General features: G+C 43.7%; 1 long non-coding RNA gene across 1 annotated transcript; it reads left to right on the top strand.

The window, feature by feature from the left end:
• The first annotated feature begins 1330 nt into the window (after positions 1-1330).
• Positions 1331-9858, top strand: LOC311526250. Its single transcript, XR_014712973.1, has 3 exons — positions 1331-1391; positions 3294-3365; positions 9655-9858. It is a non-coding gene; the product is annotated as an uncharacterized lncRNA (long non-coding RNA).
• The last annotated feature ends 2390 nt before the right edge of the window (positions 9859-12248 follow it).

The raw sequence follows: 12248 nt of genomic DNA, 5'->3' as shown, positions 1-12248 counted from the left end.
ATTGTAGCTCTGCCACAGATGTCCTGTGTGACTTTGGGCAAGTCACTTAGCCTTTCTGTGCCTCCATTCCCCATCTGTAAAATAGGGCTAATAGCACTGTTATACCTTACAGGGAGGTTATGAGGATAAAAATGTTAAAGATTGGAAGGTTCTCAGATACTAGGGTGTGGGGGAGACCAGATAAGTTTCTGCAATTTGAACTGGACACTTGTTTTCCCCCAGAAAAATGTAGATTCAGGACAAGTGAAACAATTTGTGAATTTGGGTCAGTTTCAGCAAATTGTTTTGGTCAAATTAAAAAAAATCTGAAAAGTCAAAATGTTTTGTTTGGGAATTTTACCCATTTTTATCAAATAAAATTTTAAAAGAGTTTAAACCACAAATTAAATGGAATGTGTTTTGTCTCAGGCTGAAAGAAATATTTTCCACTTTTTTGTTTCTCTGGAGATATTGCAAAACTTTTGTTTCAGGTCAACTCAAACTACATATATTTATTTTTGATTCTTTGGTTCGACCACCCAACCGAAAAATCAGTTATTCCTGCAGCTGTACCTATGGTAGAAAGCAGTTCCTCCGGTGAAACACAGATGCTGATTCTCAGGCAGCTGTGCAAACTAGGGGAGTTAGCACAAATCTGGGGCTGGAAGGATTCTCCAGTATGGCTGCAGCCAGCAAGATAGACCTGCCCCAAGTTAGTCCCTCACTTAGATGGGTTTTAAAAAAAGACATTCCTGGGAATACTGTAGACAGGAAAACATCTGCTCCTCTGTTGCACCTCACCCCATCTCTTCCCATGCAGTATTGCAACTACATCTTGATCCTGTTCCTGTTGAAATCATTTGCAAAGCTCACAATGACTTCAGTGGCAGTAGGATTAGGATCTTGTTTTGTTAAAATCTTTGGTCTATGTGGGCCAGTTGCTCTCCTTAGTTCAGTGGTTTGTGGAACAGGTAGTCCATGAGAGCTGGTTGGTCACATGATGCTGGCTTTTCTTGTTGTTTCCAGCTGCTCAATTGCATTCAGATGGTTAAAGATGCATTAAATAGCATCCTAATGTAACTTTTCCCTATAGGCCACTGCTGTAGTTAACATAGCAATGTTATGTGAATTGCTAACAGTAGGAGTTGGTTTCCATCACTTGGAATGGGGGGGGGGGGCTGTCTGTGCTACGGTCAATGCAAGAAGAGGTGTCCATGAGACAATTTCACTATTAAGTTCTCACATACACTGTGAACATGTCTGAGAAGCCCTCCCTGAGATGATCATACACAGATGGAGACTTCTGGATACAGCCCCGTTTACATTTTGTTTTCCAGCTGGCTGATGTTGGGAGAGCTCTCAGTATAGAAAAGGACTAGTGCCCAGTGAGATGTGCTGAAGACCACCTCTTGGTAAATATCCCCCAAAAGTTTCCAGGACAAATTTAAATGACACTAATCCTTTAAACTATAGTTAAAGACTATCTTGGTTTCAGTGTCCTCCCCCTCTTTTTTAACTGGTACCTTGCTGATCATTGCTAGCCATATGATGTGCAGAAACTACTTCTTTTACCCTTTCTTTTCTCTTCCTTCTCCATTTACTTGTTCTTTCATTCCTGCTATTCAACTTGCTTTTTGTCTACCCCAGTTAAAAACAACTTAACAACAGAACATGTAACTAACAAGATCTTGTGCAACTTACAAAAAGACTCATTTGTTTGTCTTGTTCTCCATCCCCAGCAATTTAGCTGTGTCCTTTAGACTGTGAGTTCTCCAGAGCAGGACAGCCTCTTGCTCTGGGTTCATATGGATATTGTTTTAGAATAATAGAATATCAGGGTTGGAAAGGACTCAGGAGGTCATCTAGTCCAACCCCCTGCTCAAAGCAGGACCAATCCCCAACTAAATCATCCTAGCCAGGGCTTTGTCATGCTGGGCCTTAAAAACCTCTCAAGAAGGAGATTCCACCATCTCCCTAGGTAACCCTTTCCAGTGGATCACCATACTCCTAGTGAATTTTTTTTCCCTAATATCCAACCTAAACCTCCCACACTGCAACTTGAGACCATTGCTCCTTGTTCTGTGATCTGCCACCACTGAACAGTCCAGATCCATCCTCTTTCAGGTAGTTGAAAGAAGTTATCAAATCCCCCCTCACTCTTCTCTTCTGCAGACTAAACAATCCCAGCTCCCTCAGCCTCTCCTCGTACGTCATGTGTTCCAGTCCCCTAATCATTTTTCTTGCCCCCCGCTGGACACTTTCCAATTTTTCCACATCCTTTTTGTAGTGTGGGGCCCAAAACTGAACACACTACTCCAGATGAGGCCTCACCAATGTCGAATAGAGGGGAATGATCACGTCCCTCGATCTGCTGGCAATGCCCCTACTTATACATCCCAAAATGCCGTTGGCCTTCTTGGCAACAAGGGCACACTGTTGACTCGTATCCAGCTTCTCATCCGCTGTAACCCCTAGGTCCTTTTCTGCAGAACTGCTGCCTAGCCATTCAGTCCCTAGTCTGTAGCGGTGCATGGGATTCTTCCATCCTAAGTGTCCCTGTTGAACCTCATCAGATTTCTTTTGGCCCAATCCTCTAATTTGTCTAGGTCCCTCTGTATCCTATCCCTACCCTCCAGCGTATCTCCCAGTTTAGTATCATCTGCAAATTTGCTGAGAGTGCAATCCACGCCATCCTCCAGATCATTAATGAAGATATTGAACAAAACCGGCCCCAGGACCGACCCTTGGGGCACTCCACTTGATACCGGCTGCCAACTAGACATGGAGCCATTGATCACTAGAGGTGACACTAGGCCTCCAATGGGGCCTTTGGAGGTTGCCATGATGTAAATGTTTATTAATAAAATTGATTAGGGCCAACTCCTACAGGCCTTATGGAGTCAAAATCCCCGTTGATTTCAGTGAATTAGAAAACAAACAGATGTTCAAACTTTAATCCAGATCGCTTCAACCTGGCCCTGAAGTGACTACCCAAGAGACCAGCAAAAACTGGTCAGCTAAACAGAGTGGGATCCAAAATTGTGCCCTCATTGAAGTCAATGGAATTATTCCACACCTAAACAGATAGAAATGAGAGCAGAATTTGGCCGAGGCTCTTTAAAAGTAAAAAACTTTTGTGAAAACCTTGGGGGAGAAATCCAGGTATGAGATTTTTGACTAAGGATTGGAAGATTTGGCCCTTGAGAGAGAGGGTTTCACTATATTCTTAATTAATGTTCTTCTTGTCCAAAGTTGAGCCTGATCTTGCAGTAGGAACATCCAAAACTATATTGTTATGTTCGATTTCTTCCCAGATGTGGCCAAAGGATAATCAGAGAAGATGACACTGGGATCATACGTGTTTTGGGAAGAAACAAGAAACCAAGGTAAGGTAACGTTATGTGGCTTCTAATATTGTGGAATAAATAGATGACCATTTTGTTTGAGGTGAAATAACTTTTTCACAGATCAAAAAAGCTTGAATTAATACCCCCCGGGATAACCAGGCTTACCCCTCCCCCCATCCCAATTGTCTTTTTTTTCCTTTGTTTTTCAGGAAAAGATTGGAGGCTCTGACTCATTCTTTGCTATTGTAACTCCATCTGAAATCTATGGAATTACTTTAGCAGACAACTGTGAGTCTGCACATCTGCCAGATCCAGACAGGCTACTAAGCTTCTAATTCCTTGGGGGAAAGGCACAATTCTAGCACATACACTAAGAGAACTAGCTTTAAAATGGACATTGGCTGGGCCAGGGGAGCAAGTGCTGCAATAATCAATATAGGAATGTAAAAATACTCAGTCCACGCCAAGTAATTGGTACCGTGCAGAACTTTTTAGAAAATGTCACTTCTCAAATAAATTGGTTAGTCTCTAAGGTGCCACAAGTACTCCTTTTCTTTTTGCGAAGACAGACTAACACGGCTGTTACTCTGAAACCTTTCCTTTTCTTAAGCACAGTACTTCCAATGGGAATATTCTGCATTGGAGACATAGGTGTAGTTTGACTTCTATATTTGGGGGCGCGGCTCCAGTCAGTCCAATGGGGCCGTGTGTGTGTGGGGGGGGGCAAATTCCGTGTCTGCCTGAGGCTTGCAGTTTGGGGGGCAATGCCCCTTTGTCCCTCCAAAGTACACCCATGGCTAGAGGATGTGGCAATGTTACCGCTGAATGTGCCACTTTTTAGAGAAAAGGGGCCCAACTCTGACCTTGCATACATAGGCACAATACCCACTGACGTCAGGAGGAGATGGGACAGTGTATCTGTCTTCCTTCAGTGCTGGAGAGTCATGTGTCTGAACCCTCTGGGCCGACTTCTCATATCCTTCCTTGGGATGGATAGCACTTTTCTCCACAAGGAGTCCCGTTTACTTCAGTGGGATTATTTATGGGGCAATGTACTATTTAGCACAAGGAAAGGTATCACAGTCTGGTCCTATCTAAGTAAATAGTAGTGGGAAGTAACAAGTTTCAACGCAAGTGTAACTGATGCTTACACTGGGTGGCTTCCTGACCCCTCTAGTGGCTGGTTAGCTGCTGCATTTGAGATAACAGACCCCACCCACTTTTTTAGCCCAGGTAGAAATGTGCATAAGTTTAGATCCAGAGGTCCTAGGTTTGATACCTTCTGGCATCAATGCCCTCTTCCCCCAGGGGTGCTAAGTTACATAAGAACAAATCACACTGAGGTTAAGTACATTAAAAGCAAAATGGACGACAGGTTGATTAATACCAATATCATATTCTCTTGTAGCTGGCACTGTACATGAATATGTAGGGAAGCTATGGGGTTAATATTATGAGCTACCCTAGTTATTAGCTGGGATTCAAGAAAAGATAAAAGAACAAGTCTGATCAATAAGAATCATTTCTACATCTGAATAATTCAAAAAAATCAGTCAAATTTTGAAATAATGAGCTCATCAAAGATGGAACAATTCATATTTGCATATCTCTTTGTAGCATGGAGAATGTGTACAACAAGTGCATGAGCAATCATCATCACAGCTCATATTTTCTTATTAGGATTTATGTAAATCTAGAAATAATGTACAACTTATTAACGAATCCAGTAGATAAACAGAGGGAAATAAAAATCAGTAAAACTTAATTTTTCTGACTCAGACAAAGGATAGAACTTCATTAGACACAGGACAATGTCATTTTTTTATTTTTAATATGGAAATACCATTTAACTAAGGTTTAATGGATGGATAACATGAATGGTCATGTCGGTTTCTATTTAAAAAAAAGGGGGGCACAATAATATTTCAAAAGGGATTTGCTTTGATTTCTACCAATAAATAAACCCATTTCACACACAAGAAGAGTGATTTTGTTTGAGAAAGTTTTTAATTTGTAGTTTAGTATGTTGCTATTTAAGTAGTTAAATGTACAGCAGAAAGCGTATGGAATTCTGCCTGCGGTGCTGTACACCTCAAATGGTACCCTTCTTTGGCATGTAAGTGCTGATTGTGATGCCCATGTGAGAGTGTGGCTGTCAGTACATAAGGTGAATTACTGTATTCAGCTGAAGCTTTGAAATAGTCCTACTTTTCTGGTATTATCACCGTTATCCAAAACTGGAAAAATAGTTTCCCCAGTGATGCATTAGAAATGCAGAAAATGTTCATATCTTGCTTTCTGTGGCTGCTTAACAACAGCACACACCTTTCTTCCTCCTGCAACCGCTGTACCAAAGCCAATTTAAAAATCATTCAGCAAATGAAAAGATCATTCTCATATGATAACAAAGGAAATGAAAGAAGCAGTACTCTTATCTCCACTTGCCCAGGAAAGGAAATGTAATATTTTAACCCAAGAGCAGAGCTGCACACTTGTATACAAAAATCAGTAAAGGAGTTCATTTCATTAACAGCTTTGCTCTGGCCCTAAGATCATTCTATTTTTATTTACTCTTAACACTTACCAGATTGCTTTCATTTTACAAACTAGTACAAGGAAGAAAGGGTATTGTAGTATGTTTCCTTAACTGGAATCTATATTTGCCTTCAACTGAACGGGCGGCAGTGTGAAACACAATAACATTTTTCAAAGAAAAAATGAAAAGAAAACCCCTTTCTAAATGAGATTGAAATGGGATTTATTCTATTTTGAGGCAAAACATTTGTTTGATTAGAGAAGAAACGTAACAGGAAAAAGACAGGCAGATTCGGCCAACTTTACTCTCTTTGAGAAGCACTTTACTTCATGAGTAGCGCCACTGAAACCAGTGGCAATGCTTCTATAGTACGGTATTACTCGGCATTGTAAGTGGTAGAACCTAGCCAAGAAAGAAGATTCCAAGGAGACAGAGGTCAAAGCAGACAGTTTAGTCATCTTAGTAGCTGTCACGCTTCTTCTCAGCACAGCTCTTCCCTCTTGCTTAAATTCAGGTGCAAACGCAAACATTAGTTCCAAGGATCATCTTTTGCCCACACCATTCACTTCTTGCCAGGAATGCAGCAGGCCCATAGGGTCCTGGAGGCATGGCAAACAGAGACAGAGATGGCTTTATTATTGTTTGTGTCCACAGTGCCAAGAACCCTAGTTATGGACTAGTTTCAGAGGAACAGCCGTGTTAGTCTATATTCGCAAAAAGAAAAGGAGTATTTGTGGCACCATTAGAGACTAACCAATTTATTTGAGCATAAGCTTTCGTGAGCTACAGCTCACTTCATCGGATGCATACTGTGGAAAGTGTAGAAGATCTTTTTATACACACACAGAATGAAAAAATACCTCCCCCCACTCCACTCTCCTGCTGGTAATAGCTTATCTAAAGTGATCACTCTCCTTACAATGTGTATGATAATCAAGTTGTGCCATTTCCAGCACAAATCCAGGTTCTCTCTCTCCCCCCCACCTCTCCCCTCCTCCCCCCCCCCCCCCGCACAAACCCACTCTCCTGTTGGTAATAGCTTATCTAAAGTGAAAGTGGGTTGTAAGGAGAGTGGTCACTTTAGATAAGCTATTACCAACAGGAGAGTGGGTTTGTGGAGGGCGGGGGAGGAGGGGAGAGGTGGGGGGAAGAGAGAAAACCTGGATTTGTGCTGGAAATGGCACAACTTGATTATCATACACATTGTAAGGAGAGTGATCACTTTAGATAAGCTATTACCAGCAGGAGAGTGGGGTGTGGGGAGGTATTTTTTCATGCTTTGTGTGTATAAAAAGATCTTCTACACTTTCCACAGTACGCATCCAATGAAGTGAGCTGTAGCTCACGAAAGCTTATGCTCAAATAAATTTGTTAGTCTCTAAGGTGCCACAAGTACTCCTTTAGTTATGGACTAGGATCTCATGGTGCTAGGTGCTCTACAAACAGAACACAAAGATGGTCCTTGCCCTACAGCCCTTGTAATCTAAGTATAAGACAAGAGACAACAGATGGATGCAGACAAAAAGATGGAGGAGCACAAGGAAACACTGAGACAATATTGGTCAGTGTGTTAGGCTGCCACTGTGCAGAAGCCACGGCCTCTCTGTTAAGTGTTTTGTAGGCATTGCAGCAAAGAAGAGTTTTTAAGGGGGGATTTGAAGAATAATAATCATAGAACTGGAAGGGACCTTGAGAGGTCATCTAGTCCAGTCCCCTGCACTTGTGGCAGGACTAAATAACATCTAGACCATCCCTGACAGGTGTTTATCTAACCTGCTCTTAAAATTCTCCAATGATGGAGATTCCACAAACTCCCTAAGCAATTTATTCCAGTGTTTAACCACCCTGACAGTTAGGAAGTTTTTCCTAATGTCCAACCTAAACCTCCCTTGCTGCAATTTAAGCCGATTGCTTCTTGTCCTATCCTCAGAGGTTAAGAAAAACAATTTTTCTTCCTCCTGCTTGTAACAATCTTTTACATATTTGAAAACTGTTATGTCCCCCCTCAGTCTTCTCTTTTTCAGACTAAACAAACCCAGTTTTTTCAATCTTCCCTCATGTTTTCTAGACCTTTAATAATTTTTGTCGCTCTTCTCTGGACTCTCTCCCATTTGTCCACATCCTTCCTGAAATGTGGCCCTCAGAACTGGACACAATCTCCAGTTGAGGCCTAATCAGCGCAGAGTAGAGTGGAAGAATTTCTTCTCATGTCTTGCTTACAACACTCCTGCTAATACATCCCAGAAGGATGTTCGCTTTTTTTGCAACAGCGTTACACTGTTTACTGTTTATTTAGCTTGTTGTCCACTCTGACCCCCAGATCCCTTTCTGCAGTGCTCCTTCCTAAGCAGTCATTTCCCGTTTTGTATGTGTGCAACTGATTGTGCCTTCCTAACTGGAGCACTTTGCATTTGTCCTTATTGAATTTCATCCTATTTACTTCAGATCGTTTCTCCAGTTTGTCCAGATCATTTTGAATTTTAATCCTATCCTGAGCTAGCCTTGAGGTTATTTCTGAGGAGCGCCTTCCAACTGTGACAGTAGCATGGGAGAAAGCACAAAGGTGCTTGTTTGAAAAGTTATCAGATGAGTGATGGAAGCTGTGTATCACCTCTGTGCTTTCCAGAGTCTGGGTTGTTCTGTGGGCTGGTGCACTCACCTGTTCTTAGTTGACTATCTGGGCTGTAGTGTAGTTCAAAATCCCACAGAACCATTCATTACTTGCCCACCCCCTGTCAGGCCCACCAATGGCATGTTCCCTGTGCTGGGATTTTCAAGGACAACATGGGGACTCTTATAGCAGACAGGCTATTCCAACCTTGGGTATATTTTCCCTTTGCTGTTCAAAGTTCCTGTAGAGCCTTTTAGAAGAGTGATTCTCAACCTTTTTTCATTTGCGGACTCCTAAAAAAATATCAAATAGAAATTTACTGTCAGTATAAATAGTGAGTTCTGTGCAGTCAATTTTCAGTCTGAGTCTTTCATAGACCCCAGGGGTCCACGGACCACAAGTTGAGAAACACTGTTCTAGAACATTAAGGGGCAGCAGCATATAACTAACTTAGATGCAATAGACACAGATAAAATTGACCTGGTTCTTACTGCGTGTGATCCCAGTTCTGCAAGGTACTTAAGCAGGTGCCTAACTTTAAGCACCTGAATCAACTCCATTGCCTTCAATGCGGGTGCCTCCTTCCATAAAGCAAGTACCTTGCTGAATTAGGGCATAATAAGCAATTACCTTGCAGAAGAGGGTCTTAGCCCTGATCTACACTAGTAGTTGAAGTCGAATTTAGCAGCGTTAAATCGATTTAACCCTGTACCTGTCCACACAATGAAGCCCTTTTTTTCGACTTAAAGGGCTCTTAAAATTGATTTCCTTACTCCACCCCTGACAAGGGGTTTAGTGCTGAAATCGGCCTTGCAGGGTCAAATTTGGGGTACTGTGGACACAATTAGACGGTATTGGCCTCTGGGAGCTATCCCAGAGTGCTCCATTGTGACTGCTCTGCATAGCACTCTCAACTCAGATGCACTGGCCGGATGGACAGGAAAAGGCCCGCAAACTTTTGAATTTCAATTTCCTGTTTGGCCAGCGTGGCAAGCTGCAGGTGACCATGCAGAGCTCACCGGCAGAGGTGACCATGATGGAGTCCCAGAATCGTAAAAGAGCTCCAGCATGGACCGAACGGGAGGTACTGGATCTGATTGCTGTATGGGGAGAGGAATCTGTGCTATCAGAACACCGTTCCAGTTTTCGAAATGCCAAAACATTTGTCAAAATCTCCCCAGGGCATGAAGGACAGAGGCCACAACAGGGACCCGAAGCAGTGCCGCATGAAACTTAAGGAGCTGAGGCAAGCCTACCAGAAAACCAGAGAGGTGAACGGCCACTCCGGGCCAGAGCCCAAAACATGTCGCTTCTATGATGAGCTGTATGCCACTTTAGGGGGTTCAGCCACCACTACCCCAGCCGTGTTGTTTGACTCCTTCAATGGAGAGGGAGGCCACATGGAAGCAGGTTTTGGGGACGAGGAAGATGATGATGATGAGGTTGTAGATAGCTCACAGCAAGCAAGCAGAGAAACCGGTTTTCCCGACAGCTAGGAACTGTTTCTCATCCTGGACCTGGAGCCAGTACCCCCCGAACCCACCCAAGGCTGCCTCCCGGACCCACCAGGCAGAGAAGGGACCTCTGGTGAGTGTACCTTTTAAAATACTATACATGGTTTAGAAGCAAGCACGTTTAATGATTAATTTGCCCTGGCTTTCGCGGCTTTCCTGGATGTACTCCCAAAACCTTTGCAAAAGGTTTCTGGGGAGGGCAGCCTTATTCCATCCACTATGGTAGGACACTTTACCACTCCAGGCCAGTAGCACGTACTCGGGAATCATTATAGAATAAAGCATTGCAGTGTATGTTTGCTGGCGTTCAAACAACATCCGTTCTTTATCTCTCTGTGTTATCCTCAGGAGAGTGATATCATTCATGGTTACCTGGTTGAAATAGAGTGCTTTTCTGAAGGGGACATTCAGAGGTGCCCGTTCCTGCTGGGCTGTTTGCCTGTGGCTGAACAGAAATGTTCCCCGCTGTTAGCCATGGGGAGGTGGGAAGGGGCTAGCCACGCACTGAGGGGAGGCAAAATGTGACCTTGGAATGAAAGCTCATGTGCTGTGTATGTAATGTCAACAGCAAGGTTTACCGTGAAAGAGTGTAACCATTGTTCTATAAAATGTGTCTTTTTAAATACATGTTGTGTGTATATATAAATCTCCTCACTGTATTTTCCACTGAATGCATCTGATGAAGTGAGCTGTAGCTCATGAAAGCTTATGCTCAAATAAATTGGTTAGTCTCTAAGGTGCCACAAGTACTCCTTTTCTTTTTAGTAATAACAGTGGGAATATTGGTTTCGCTGAGGTCTAAGCGAGTCAGTAAACTGCGCCAACGCACCTTTAGACATCCAAATGCACCTTCTACCACCATTCTGCACTTGCTCAGCCTGTAGTTGAACAGCTCCTGACTACTGACCAGGCTGCCTGTGTACGGCTTCATGAGCCATGGCATTAAGGGGTAGGGTCCCCAAGGATAACGTTTGGCATTTCAACATCCCCAACGGTTATTTTCTGGTCTGGGAATAAAGTCCCTTCCTGCAGCTTTTGAAACAGACCAGAGTTCCTGAAGATGCGAGCGTCATGTACCTTTCCCGGCCATCCTACGTTGATGTTTGTGAAATGTCCCTTGTGATCCACTAGTGCTTGCAACACTATTGAAAAGTACCCCTTGCGGTTTATGTACTCGCTGGCTTGGTGCTCCGGTGCCAAGAGAGGGATATGGCCCCACCACAGTTAGGGAATCCCATTGCAGCAAATCCATCTACTATGACCTGCACATTTCCCAGGGTCACTACCCTTGATATCAGCAGATCCTTGATTGCGTTGGCTACTTGCATCACAGTAGCCCCCACAGTCCATTTGCCCACTCCAAATTGATTCCCGACTGACCGGTAGCTGTCTGGCGTTGCAAGCTTCCACAGTGCTATTGCCATTCGCTTCTCAACTGTGAGGGCTGCTCTCATCTTGGTATCCTTGTGCCTCAGGGCAGGGGAAAGCAAGTCACAAAGTTCCATGAAAGTGCCCTTACGCATGCAAAAGTTTCACAGGCACTGGGAATCGTCCCAGACCTGCAACACTATGTGGTCCCACCAATCTGTGCTTGTTTCCCGAGCCCAGAATTGGCATTCCACTGCATGAACCTGCCCCATTAGCACTATGATGTCCACATTGCCAGGGACCGTGCTTTGAGAGAAGTCTGTGTCCATGTCCTCATCACTCTCGTCACCGTGCTGACATCATCTACTCGCCTGGTTTCGCTTTGCCAGGTTCTGGTGCTGCCTATACTGCTGGATAATGCTTAATGTGCTCCTAATTGCCAAAGTGATTTGAGCGGGCTCCGTGCTTGCCGTGGTATGGCGTCTGCAAAGAAAAAAGGCGCGGATCGATTGTCTGCCTTTGCCCTGACGGAGGGAGGAGCGACTGATGACATGGCTTACAGGGTTGGCTTACAGGCAATTAAAATCAACAAAGGGGGTGGCTTTGCGAGAAACAGAATGGCCCCCTCAAGGGTAGAACTCAAAATCTCAAGGATAGAACTCAAAACTGGGTTTAGCAGGCTGCTGTTTTCACGGAGGGAGGGAGGAGAAAATGAATACAAAACAAATCTGGTCTATTTCTTGTTTTGATCCACTTCATCTATCTTTATACATCTTGCTGGCAGCAGACTGTGCAGTACGACTGCTAGGCATCGTCATCTCCTTGGTGCTTGGCAGAAGACGGTGCAGTATGACTGCTGGCCATCGTCTTCTGCTGGCTGCTGATTAAAAGAC

The sequence above is a fragment of the Lepidochelys olivacea genome (genome assembly GCF_965140295.1).
Source record: "Lepidochelys olivacea isolate rLepOli2 genome assembly, chromosome: 9".
NCBI classification, from domain to species: Eukaryota; Metazoa; Chordata; order Testudines; family Cheloniidae; genus Lepidochelys; species Lepidochelys olivacea.
Note: the sequence above shows the minus strand (reverse complement) of the source record. Positions and strands in the feature narration are given on the sequence as shown.